General features: G+C 33.1%; 2 long non-coding RNA genes across 2 annotated transcripts; both read left to right on the plus strand.

The window, feature by feature from the left end:
- The first annotated feature begins 2,601 nt into the window (after positions 1 to 2,601).
- On the plus strand, positions 2,602 to 6,345 carry LOC140180955 (uncharacterized). Its single transcript, XR_011875243.1, has 3 exons — positions 2,602 to 3,299; positions 3,390 to 3,624; positions 6,128 to 6,345. It is a non-coding gene; the product is annotated as an uncharacterized lncRNA (long non-coding RNA).
- Positions 6,346 to 7,728: 1,383 nt separating this feature from the next.
- On the plus strand, positions 7,729 to 11,559 carry LOC112767446 (uncharacterized). Its single transcript, XR_003184908.3, has 2 exons — positions 7,729 to 8,840; positions 11,342 to 11,559. It is a non-coding gene; the product is annotated as an uncharacterized lncRNA (long non-coding RNA).
- The last annotated feature ends 539 nt before the right edge of the window (positions 11,560 to 12,098 follow it).

Consider the following 12,098-nt stretch of genomic DNA (forward strand, 5'->3'; position numbering starts at 1 on the left):
TTCATCACGTTTCTTTTTCAGTTGAACAATCTTTTCTTTCTCTTCCGGTGTGGAATTTTCAGCGGCATCGGTAATTGGTGTAGTCTTTGGGTCAATCACATATGCAAGATTGAGAACTGAAAGAAGAAACATCATCTTATCTTTCCAACGGTTGAAGTTTGTTTCATCAAAGCGATATAATTTGACAAACTCTTGATTCATGACCTTAAACGTAGTGTTTTGATCTTGTGCCATCTTCAAGAAATATCTCTCTAAAATTATTGGGTATATGAAGATGGTAAGATGACAAAATCTTATATTTGTGTAGTGGTTTCAAGGCACGATTAGATCTCTTTCTTTAGAGAGATATTTGTCCCCACACTTAGTTGCTATAGGGTTGATGACAATACTCTCCCAGGATACAATGAAACCTAAGAATTTCTTAATTAGCAATAGTAAGAAATTCTCAACTTTCTTGAACAAAGAAAATCTCTTAATGGTTGAGTAAATTGTACATTTAGTACTACAAATCTGAAATAGTGGATAAGAACTTACTTATACATATTGCACGTAGCAATTATGATTAGTTATGTATACAAATGGTTGTGTCTTTTCTATTGCCAATAGATATAATATTTTGAACATACACAACTCTTAAAGAGTTGTATCCCTTTAGCCAATAGACACAATGTTTTAAACATACACAATCCTTAAAGAGTAGTGTCCCTTTAGCCAATAGGCACAATGCTTTGAACATACACAATCCTTAAAAGGTTGTGTCCCTTCAACCAAATGGTACTAAATGGTTAGTAACCGTTTATTAATATTAATAATATTAATAATAATATCAATAATATTAATAATATTAATTAATAAAATTTGTAAATACCCTTCAGTACGTAGTAGTAGCAATTTTTTTTCAATTTTAAAATATGTCGTGGGTTGATGATGAAGCAGTTTGATATTCTATCGTGGGGTAAATTCTTTCATTGATAAAAAAATAATAAACATGGAGGACGTAGTAACAGTTTGTTATATTTTTTTGAATCCAATGTTTAGAAAAAGAAACAGGGGTAAAATACTAAGAAAAAATTAGATACCAAATTTTCTTATTACAATTATACATTAGTATAGTCCATTATATATTGTATTGGTATAAACTTGATTAATGAGTACACTTTCACATGTAATTGTTTTAAAAAATAAATATTGGACATAAAAAATATGTAAACCATATGTTGTAGATTTAGTTATTCCAATGACTTTAGTTAATAATGATTTATTTTTTTTTATATTTTAAATACTACTGTCCCATTGAAATAACTATTAATAAAATAAATGTATTTTATATACTATCAGTTATTATATTATAATGATATATTGATCACTTAAAAATATATCAGTTATTTTATATTCTATTTCTTTATACGTTATTTATATTAATTATTTATATTTTAATAATTTTTAAAAAATATCATGACAAATTAAAGATAAAAATAAAATTAATAATTATTTATGTATCCTGAGTACGTGGTGTCAATTTTCTTTATTAGGAGTGGTTCAGTTTTTAAATCATGTCATAGGTAAACCCATTTTTTAATAAGAAAGAACAGGGGCAAAAGAGGAAGAAAGAATTGGATACCAAACCTGTGTATCCCATTATATATTGGTATAGACTATTTCTTTATACGTTATTTATATTAATTATTTATATTTTAATAATTTTTAAAAAATATCATGAAAAATTAAAGATAAAAATAAAACTAATAATTATTTATGTATCCTGAGTACGTGGTGTCAGTTTTCTTTATTAGGAGTGGTTCAGTTTTTAAATCATGTCATAGGTAAACCTATTTTTTAATAAAAAAGAACAAGAGCAAAAGAGAAAGAAAGAATTGGATATCAAACCTGTATATCCCCATTATATATTGGTATAGTGTAACAACCCTAGTTTTTGAAAATCAAATAATTAGTTATTTGTGATTTATTTTATTTGTTGATAATTTTATTTTAAGAAAATTATTTTGCCAAAGGTAATTAAATAGAGTTTCTTGATAATTGAAATTTAAATTAATTAGAATTTTTATATAATCTTTATTAGATATTTGGTATGATTGAAATTATAATATTGATAATTGAAAAATAAGAAGAATTGTATAAATAAATTCTATTTTGAATGAATTATGTTATTAACTTGAACTCCTAGAAATTATTTTATTAGAAATGACTAGATTGATATTTATAAATACCTTAAGTTTACGTCAATTAATATTTATGTACAATTTTTATTATAATTGGTTATTTTATAAATTGAAATTAAAGTCTAGTGATAGAAAAATAATGAGAAGTTATATCATTAAATTTGAATGATTAATATTGAGTTTGAACTATATTTTATAATTATATGATTAATATGTTTATTTTATAATTTAATTTAGAAATAATTGATTGAACTTAGCAATATGTTGATAAATAATGTTTCTAAATATTTTTAATAAAGTATATTTGATTTTAAAATTACTCTACCCTTCAATTTTATCAAAATATCTATTCATACCTATCCATATTCTTTTATAAAATTCCTAATTCCTAAACCTAAATCCCCAAATTGAATCAGAAACCCTAATTCCCAAATTGGAAGCCCTAATTCTTTCCAAACCTAGCCGCCAAAACCCTACTCCAATTGCCCTCTTCTCAGACCCAGCAGCTGTGATACCAACCTTTCCCTTTCTCAAATCAGTCGTAGCAGTAAAGGGGGAAGGGATGCAGAAGAAAAATGGACCAAGAGAGAGGAGGCGGAGCTGCGATCAGAAGTGGAGGTGAGCCACGCTGCTGCCTCCGTTCAGCCCGCCGCCACTGCACCGAATTGGCGCAGCCACTCCTGCCAGAACTCATGCCGCCGATTTGTCGCTCGAGGAGCCGCCGTTTTTGCTCGTTGTTTCCCCCCGGAGTCGTCCACGTCGAGGACCAGCAGAGGAAGAGAGAACGACCGCGAGCCAGGTTCACTAGCGAGGAGAGGGGTTGTGTGGCACATCACCATTGCGACCCATTTCACGACCATCACGGCGAGGGCTCTGTTGCCGTCGTCCCAACATCGCCGTTCGTGCCCCTTTGTCGCCGTCGCTGTTCTGCCCGGCATCGCCAGTGTTGAGGTCAGCCATTCCACTACCACCGTCGAGCCTTGTTTGGGGCTGGTGCTTCTCTTGGAGGTTGGGAGGAAAGGAGGCAGAATCACAGAGTAGAGGGGCCACTGTGGTCTGCCGTCGATCTGCACGCCGCCTCTGCCGTCAGAGACCACTGTTAGAATCGCTGCCGTTTTGGTAAGCTTGCCCTGTTTTTGGTTCCTCCTAGTTCTGCCAATTCAATTTTACTTTGAATCTTGTCCCTGAAACTGTTTGTATTGTATAAAGAGATTATTGTAAATTACCTTGCTGCCGCCGTTACTGGAGGTAGCTGCCGGCTCTATTTGGAGATTGCTAGTGCCATTGGAGTCACCGGGAACCAATGTTGGAGCCGCTCCTAATGATTCTGATGCTGCTACGTAGGTCCCGAGCTGCTGTGTTGTTGCCAGAGGAAGGGAACTCATAGGAAAAACGTCACTGAGGCTGCTGCTTGGTTTAATTGCGTTGTTAATGCGACATTGAGGTAGGGGATTTATTTCAAAAATTAACAGTTTTAACTTATGAATGTCAATGAGGTTTAGCGAGTAATTGCAAATAATTCATAAATATGATTAATGGATAGGAATAAGCTTGGTTTGAGGTTGTGAAATTTGGATTAAGTCTGATATTGAGATTATATTCTGGTGTTTCAATTAGTTTATTGATTTTAGGTTATGGCTGAGAATGTCACTGGATTTTTGTTATTGTGAGTAATTGATTTGACAAGGTTAGTTTTGGTTAATGCTGTGACTGATATTGGTTTTTCTGATTTTGATGGATTTGTTGAAAATTCTGACCTATGTGATATTGCTGAATTGGTTGAAAAGTGGCTGTGAATGGTGATTCATTTGATAATACTTGTTAAATTGAAATTTGATGAGCTAACTATTGAAAAGTTGTCGTATTGATAATTAATGAACTGAGTTGGATTTGTGTTTAGTTTGGGATTATTGTGATGATGGTTTGAGTTGTGGCTGTATTTTGATTATTGAGAATAAGCGTTTGTTGTTGATTTTAGTAATATGATATGTTGGAATGGCTGTGAAATTGACTTGTGACTAGTTGGAATTGGTTTTGATGCTTGTTAATGTTGATTCGTGATTAATTAGAGTTATGCTTGAGAACTGTTAAAAGATTGAAGTTTAATTACCGAATTATTCTCTTGAAATATGACTTCTAAACCAAAACAGTTACTTTGTTAACAAGTAAATGACTTTGAATTATGAAAGGCTGATTTTTTTTTTTTTGGATTACTAGTTGATTGTGTTTAATTTTGAAAGGATTTTATGATAAGTGAAAAGTAAATATGAAATGGTGAGATTGGATTGATGGATTAGCAGAAATTGTGGAGTATGATTGATTTACTAATTATTATGAAATGCGAATATCTGATTGATTGAGAATTGTCTGTTTGAAAATTATTGAGAAAAGGGCTGGTGATTTGTTGAGAAAGAGGGAACCCGTAAGGGTGGCTAAGTCCGAGTTTTAGGGGAGGTGCTGTCGAAATTTTATAAAAATCTAAGGTTTCATTTGAAAAGTTATTTTAGAAGCTTTGAATTTGGAAAATTATATCACTTGAGCTTTATTTAGTTTAGAAAAGAATTAAAATATTTTGAGTTCAAATTACCAAGGAAGGGTTTATGTTTCGAACTTGAATTATTTAAGAAAGAAATTATGTTTTGAATTTGATTCAATATTGAAAGAGTTATGTTTTGGGATTTAAATAAAGGATTACCTTTTTAGAAATTTGGTGAAATAATAATATTTGAATTTGAATAGTAAGAGAGATGATTTTTGAATCTTTGTGAAGTTAGTAAACTTGAGAAAGAGTTTTATTTGATTACTTCTAATGAAAGGTTATGTTTTGAAAAGTGTTTAATGAATTTAAAAATAAATAATTTTCTTGAGTCTTTGATAGAGAACTAAAATGAAAGATAGTTTTAAAGTTGGCTTGACTCAAGATTGCCATAGAAGAGATTATGAACTGAATTGATGATTGAGATTTTTATGAACGAATGGCAAAGAGAAATGGCTTGAGCCAAGATATTGCAAGAGTGAAAGATGTAAAGTTTATACTGTATGATTGAATAGAGAAAGAAAGAGGTACTGCATAAGAATGTGAAAGTGATGATGAATAATGAGAATGATAATGAATGAAGATAATGAGAATGATTATGTAATGATCTGCTGCGTGAAGGCAGTCAGATAGATAGTGGTACGACCACAGAACGTTTTCCAGTGTTACACAACTATTGAGAGCTGTACCTGCAACTGATAACCTGGGATCACTTGCAGAGGATATTAATTCATACACGGCTAGAATGCCGCACCTGTAATGCAATGATTGCTTACAGAGGATATGATTTCATACACGGCTGGAATGCCGTCACCTGTAAGGCAGAGTCTGCTTACAGAGGATATGAGGCATACGTCAGTTAGTGAGAACTGTACCTATGCTTACTGGAAAACCATACCCGTTTCAGCTGCTTCGGGTTACGTCGGGAGCGGGTAGAAACCGACAGATGAGCTCATTACCTGCACTAGGGCTAGACATGCATCATCCTTGTTTGCGCATCTGCATTTGATTGGGTTTGCTCGTTGTACTTACCTGTGATTATGCTGTTTGCCTTGCTGTGACTTGTTTGTGTGTTGAATTGAATCTTTTGTTAGTGCTACTAGATGGTGAATGTATGATGATGAGTAAGATTTCACGTCGTGATTGAAAATTAATTGTGTGGTTGAGAAATGCTTAATGTGACCAGTTTTATATTTTGGAATTTGTTTTGAGTTTAGAGATTTTCTTTGGAAGAGGTAACTAAATTTGTTAAAGTAAAACCAAGAATAGTATTTTCATAAGAGTTTGATAAAAATATAGTTTCCTAGAGTATGTTAATTATTTGCATTCTATTTCATTACTTTTACGGTATTCCCATTCCCTACTGAGAACGTGTGATTTGTTCTCACCCCAAAATCTTCCACCCTTTCAGTGACACAGGTTCGAAGACTCCGTTTGAAGCTGCGGGCGATTATAGAACTTATTTACGAGTTGAGTTTATAACTTGAGTTTCTTTCGTAGAATTCTCTCGCCTTTGTAGCTTTAGTTTTTATTTTATGCAGAGGGATAGGCGTTGTACCTGAATTTTATTTAAATTCTATTGTATAGTATTACTCTCATTAATAATTATGTGATTATCATTACTCGAAATGTTTGTTATATGATTTTAAATAATAAAAGCAAAATTTTTCTAGAATTTTCTATAAAACTGAATCGCGATATCGAACTAAAGGCTCAATAGTAAATAGTTAATAAAGGAAAGCAGGTTGGTAACGCCTTACTTTCGGTACGATCATGACGTTCTGGAAGTTGGATCGTTACAAATGGTATCAGAGCAGTTCGTTCCTGTTAGAGTCTTGGGAATGGACTGACTATATGCTTCACTGCATACTTTGAGTGTCTGTCATGCTTTGTGACTTGTTCTGATAACAAGAGTTTGAGTTTTATATGCATGACTGTCTGATGATTAATGCTGTTAGGTTACCATTTCATACTTCATGGTATTAGGTCTGGCCAACTTAATACTAATGATTTATGTATATGGGGACACTAATGGGTTATCATTGATGAAATAGAAGTAATAGATAATGCGATTCACGAGGTTTGGGAGCGCTAGAAGTTATGAAGTTAGCTTCGATTCGACGTATAATCTTTATTCGTGCCACATAAACTCGTGCCATCCTTTTCTTTGTTGCTTTCATTGGAATTCTCTGGTTTGAATTTCCTCCTTAAAATGTGATTTGATTGTTTCCCAACCATACCTTGTCATTCTTGTATACCTTTACTTGCCTTTGAATCTGATTGCTTACGTAACTCTTTGAATGTTCATCCTTGACATTGCCTATACTTTTGTCCATATATTCTGCTTTCTTTGATTTCAGTTTGAATTTATTTTATTCTAGCAATTTTCGAGGGCAAAAATTTTTCTAAGGTGGGTAGAATGTAACAACCCTAGTTTTTGAAAATCAAATAATTAGTTATTTGTGATTTATTTTATTTGTTGATAATTTTATTTTAAGAAAATTATTTTGGTAAAGGTAATTAAATAGAGTTTCTTGATAATTGGAATTTAAATTAATTAGAATTTTTATATAATCTTTATTAGATATTTGGTATGATTGAAATTATAATTTTGATAATTGAAAAATAAGAAGAATTGTATAAATAAATTCTATTTTGAATGAATTATGTTATTAACGTGAACTCCTAGAAATTATTAGAAATGACTAGATTGATATTTATAAATACCTTAAGTTTACGTCAATTAATATTTATGTACAATTTTTATTATAATTGGTTATTTTATAAATTGAAATTAAAGTCTAGTGATAGAAAAATAATGAGAAGTTATATCATTTAATTTGAATGATTAAGATTGAGTGTGAACTATATTTTATAATTATATGATTAATATGTTTATTTTATAATTTAAATTAGAAATAATTGATTGAACTTAGCAATATGTTGATAAATAATGTTTCTAAATATTTTTAAAAAAGTATATTTGATTTTAAAATTACTCTACCCTTCAATTTTATCAAAATATCTATTCATACCTATCCATATTCTTTTATAAAATCCCTAATTCCTAAACCTAAATTTCCAAATTGAATCAGAAACCCTAATTCCCAAATTGGAAACCCTAATTCTTCCCAAACCTAGCCGCCGAAACCCTACTCCAATTGCCCTCTTCTCTGACCCAGCAGCCGTGATACCAACCTTTCCCTTTCTCAAATCAGTCGCAGTAGTAAAGGGGGAAGGGATGCAGAAGAAAAACGGACCGAGAGAGAGGAGGCGGAGCTGCGATCAGAAGTGGAGATGAGCCACGCTGCTACCTCCGTTCAGCCCGCCGCCACTGCGCCGTCTTTGTCACAGCCACTCCCGCGAGAACTCATGCCACCGATTTGTCGCTCGAGGAGCTGCCGTTTTTGCTCGTCGTTTCCCCCTGGAGTCGTCGCCGTCGAGGGCCAGTAGAGGAAGAGAGAACGACCATGAGCCAGGTTCACCAGCGAGGAGAGGGGCTGTGTGGCACGTCACCGTTGCGACCCATTTCACGACTATCACGGCGAGGGTTCTGTTGCCGTCGTCCCAACGTCGCCGTTCGTGCCCCTCTGTTGCCGTCGCTGTTCCGCCCGGCGTCGCCAGTGTTGAGGTCAGCCACTCCACTACCACCGTCGAGCCTTGTTTGGGGCTGGTGCTTCTCTTGGAGGTTGGGAGGAAAGGAGGCAGAACCGCAGAGTAGAGGGGCCACTGTGGTCTGCCGTCGATCTGCACACCACCTCTGTCGTCAGAGACCACTGTTAGAATCACTGCCGTTTTGGTAAGCTTGCCCTGTTTCTGGTTCCTCCTAGTTCTGCCAATTCAATTTTACTTTGAAGCTTGTCCCTGAAACTGTTTATATTGTATAAAGAGATTATTGTAAATTACCTTGCCGCCACCGTTACTGGAGGTAGCTGCCGGCTCTATTTGGAGATTGCTAGTGCCATTGGAGTCACCGGGAACCAATGTTGGAGCCGCTCCTGATGATTCTGATGCTGCTACGTAGGTCCCGAGCTGTTGTGTTGTTGCCAGAGGAAGGGAACTCATAGGAAAAATGTCACCGACGCTGCTGCTTGGTTTAATTGCGTTGTTAATGCGACATTGAGGTAGGGAATTTATTTCAAAAATTAACAGTTTTAACTTATGAATGCCAATGAGGTTTAGTGAATAATTACAAATAATTCATAAATATGATTAATTGATAGGAATAAGCTTGGTTTGAGGTTGTGAAATTTGGATTAAGTCTGATATTGAGATGATATTCTGGTGTTTCAATTAGTTTATTGAGTTTAGGTTATGGCTGAAAATGTCACTGGATTTTTGTTATTGTGAGTAATTGATTTGACAAGGTTAGTTTTGGTTAATGCTGTGACTGATATTGGTTTTTCTGATTTTGATGGATTTGTTGAAAATTCTGACTTATGTGATATTGCTGAATTGGTTGAAAAGTGGCTGTGAATGGTGATTCATTTGATAATACTTGTTAAATTGAAATTTGATGAGCTAACTATTGAAAAGTTGTCATATTGATAATTGATGAACTGAGTTGGATTTGTGTTTGGTTTGGGATTATTGTGATGATGGTTTGAGTTGTGGCTGTATTTTGATTATTGAGAATAAGCGTTTGTTGTTGATTTTAGTAATATGATATGTTGGAATGGCTGTGAAATTGACTTGTGACCGGTTGGAATTGGTTTTGATGCTTGTTAATGTTGATTCGTGATTAATTAGAGTTATGCTTGAGAACTGTTAAAAGATTGAAGTTTGATTACCGAATTATTCTCTTGAAATATGACTTCTAAACCAAAACAGTTACTTTGTTAACAAGTAAATGACTTTGAATTATGAAAGGCTGATTTTTTTTTGGGATTACTAGTTGATTGTGTTTAATTTTGAAAGGATTTTATGAAATAAGTGAAAAGTAAATATGAAATGGTGAGATTGGATTGATGGATTAGCAGAAATTGTGGAGTATGATTGATTTGCTAATTATTATGAAATGCGAATATCTGATTGATTGAGAATTGTCTGTTTGAAAATTATTGAGAAAAGGGCTGGTGATTTGTTGAGAAAGAGGGAACCCGTAAGGGTGGCTAAGTCCGAGTTTTAGGGGAGGTGCTATTAAAATTTTATAAAAATCTAAGGTTTCATTTGAAAAGTTATTTTAGAAGCTTTGAATTTGGAAAATTATATCACTTGAGCTTTATTTAGTTTAGAAAAGAATTAAAATATTTTGAGTTCAAATTACCAAGGAAGGGTTTATGTTTCGAACTTGAATTATTTAAGAAAGAAATTATGTTTTGAATTTGATTCAATATAGAAAGAGTTATGTTTTGGGCTTGAAATAAAGGATTACCTTTTTAGAAATTTGGTGAAATAATAATATTTGAATTTGAATAGTAAGAGAGATGATTTTTGAATCTTTGTGAAGTTAGTAAACTTGAGAAAGAGTTTTATTTGATTACTTCTAATGAAAGGTTATGTTTTGAAAAGTGTTTAATGAATTTAAAAATAAATAATTTTCTTGAGTCTTTGATAGAGAACTAAAATGAAAGATAGTTTTAAAGTTGGCTTGACTCAAGATTGCCATAGAAGAGATTATGAACTGAATTGATGATTGAGATTTTTTTGAACGAATGGCAAAGAGAAATGGCTTGAACCAAGATATTGCAAGAGTGAAATATGTAAAGTTTATACTGTATGATTGAATAGAGAAAGAAAGAGGTACTGCATAAGAATGTAAAAGTGATGATGAATAATGAGAATGATAATGAATGAAGATAATGAGAATGATTATGTAATGATCTGCTGCGTGAAGGCAGTCAGATAGATAGTGGTACGACCACAGAACGTTTTCCAGTGTTACACAACTATTGAGAGTTGTACCTGCAACTGATAACCTGGGATCACTTGCAGAGGATATTAATTCATACACGGCTAGAATGCCGCACCTGTAAGGCAAGGATTGCTTACAGAGGATATGATTTCATACACGGCTGGAATGCCGTCACCTGTAAGGCAGAGTCTGCTTACAGAGGATATGACGCATACGTCAGTTAGTGAGAACTGTACCTATGCTGACTGGAAAACCATACCCGTTTCAGATGCTTCGGGTTACGTCGGGAGCGGGTAGAAACCGATAGATGAGCTCATTACCTGCACTAGGGCTAGACATGCATCATCCTTGTTTGCGCATCTGCATTTGATTGGGTTTGCTCGTTGTACTTACTTGTGATTATGCTGTTTGCGTTGCTGTGACTTATTTGTGTGTTGAATTGAATCTTTTGTTAGTGCTACTAGATGGTGAATGTATGATGATGAGTAAGATTTGACGTTGTGATTGAAAATTAATTGTGTGGTTGAGAAATGCTTAATGTGACCAGTTTTATATTTTGGAATTTGTTTTGAGCTTAGAGATTTTCTTTGGAAGAGGTAACTAATTAGTTAAAGTAAAACCAAGAATAGTATTTTCATAAGAGTTTGATAAAAATATAGTTTCCTAGAGTATGTTAATTATTTGCATTCTATTTCATTACTTTTACGGTATTCCCATTCCCTACTGAGAACGTGTAGTTTGTTCTCACCCCAAAATCTTCCACCCTTTCAGTGACACAGGTTCGAAGACTCCGTTTGAAGCTGCGGGCGATTATAGAACTTATTTACGAGTTGAGTTTATAACTTGAGTTTCTTTCGTAGAATTTCCTCGCCTTTCTAGCTTTAGTTTTTATTTTATGCAGAGGAATAGGCGTTGTACCTGAATTTTATTTAAATTATTTTGTATAGTATTACTATCATTAATAATTATGTGATTATCATTACTCGAAATGTTTGTTATATGATTTTAAATAATAAAAGCAAAATTTTTCTAGAATTTTCTATAAAACTGAATCTCGATATCGAACTAAAGGCTCAATAGTAAATAGTTAATAAAGTAAAGCAGGTTGGTAACGCCTTACTTTCGGTACGATCATGACGTTCTGGAAGTTGGGTCGTTACATATAGACTATTTCTTTATACGTTATTTGTATTAATTATTTATATTTTAATAATTTTTATAAAATATCATGAAAAATTAAAGATAAAAATAAAATTATTAATTATTTATGTATCCTGAGTACGTGGTGTCCGTTTTCTTTATTAGGAGTGGTTCAGTTTTTAAATCATGTCATAGATAAACCCATTTTTTATTAAAAAAGAACATGGATAAAAAAAAAAAGAAAGAATTGGATACCAAACCTGTGTATCCCATTATATATTGGTATAGATTTGTGTTTTACTTCTAAAACTTTCAATATATTGCATTTTTTTTTATTTATGTTTGATTCTCACTTAAAATCAATATTTTGTAATTATCAAATAAGAAG

The sequence above is a fragment of the Arachis hypogaea genome, chromosome 17 (assembly GCF_003086295.3).
Source record: "Arachis hypogaea cultivar Tifrunner chromosome 17, arahy.Tifrunner.gnm2.J5K5, whole genome shotgun sequence".
NCBI classification, from domain to species: Eukaryota; Viridiplantae; Streptophyta; class Magnoliopsida; order Fabales; family Fabaceae; genus Arachis; species Arachis hypogaea.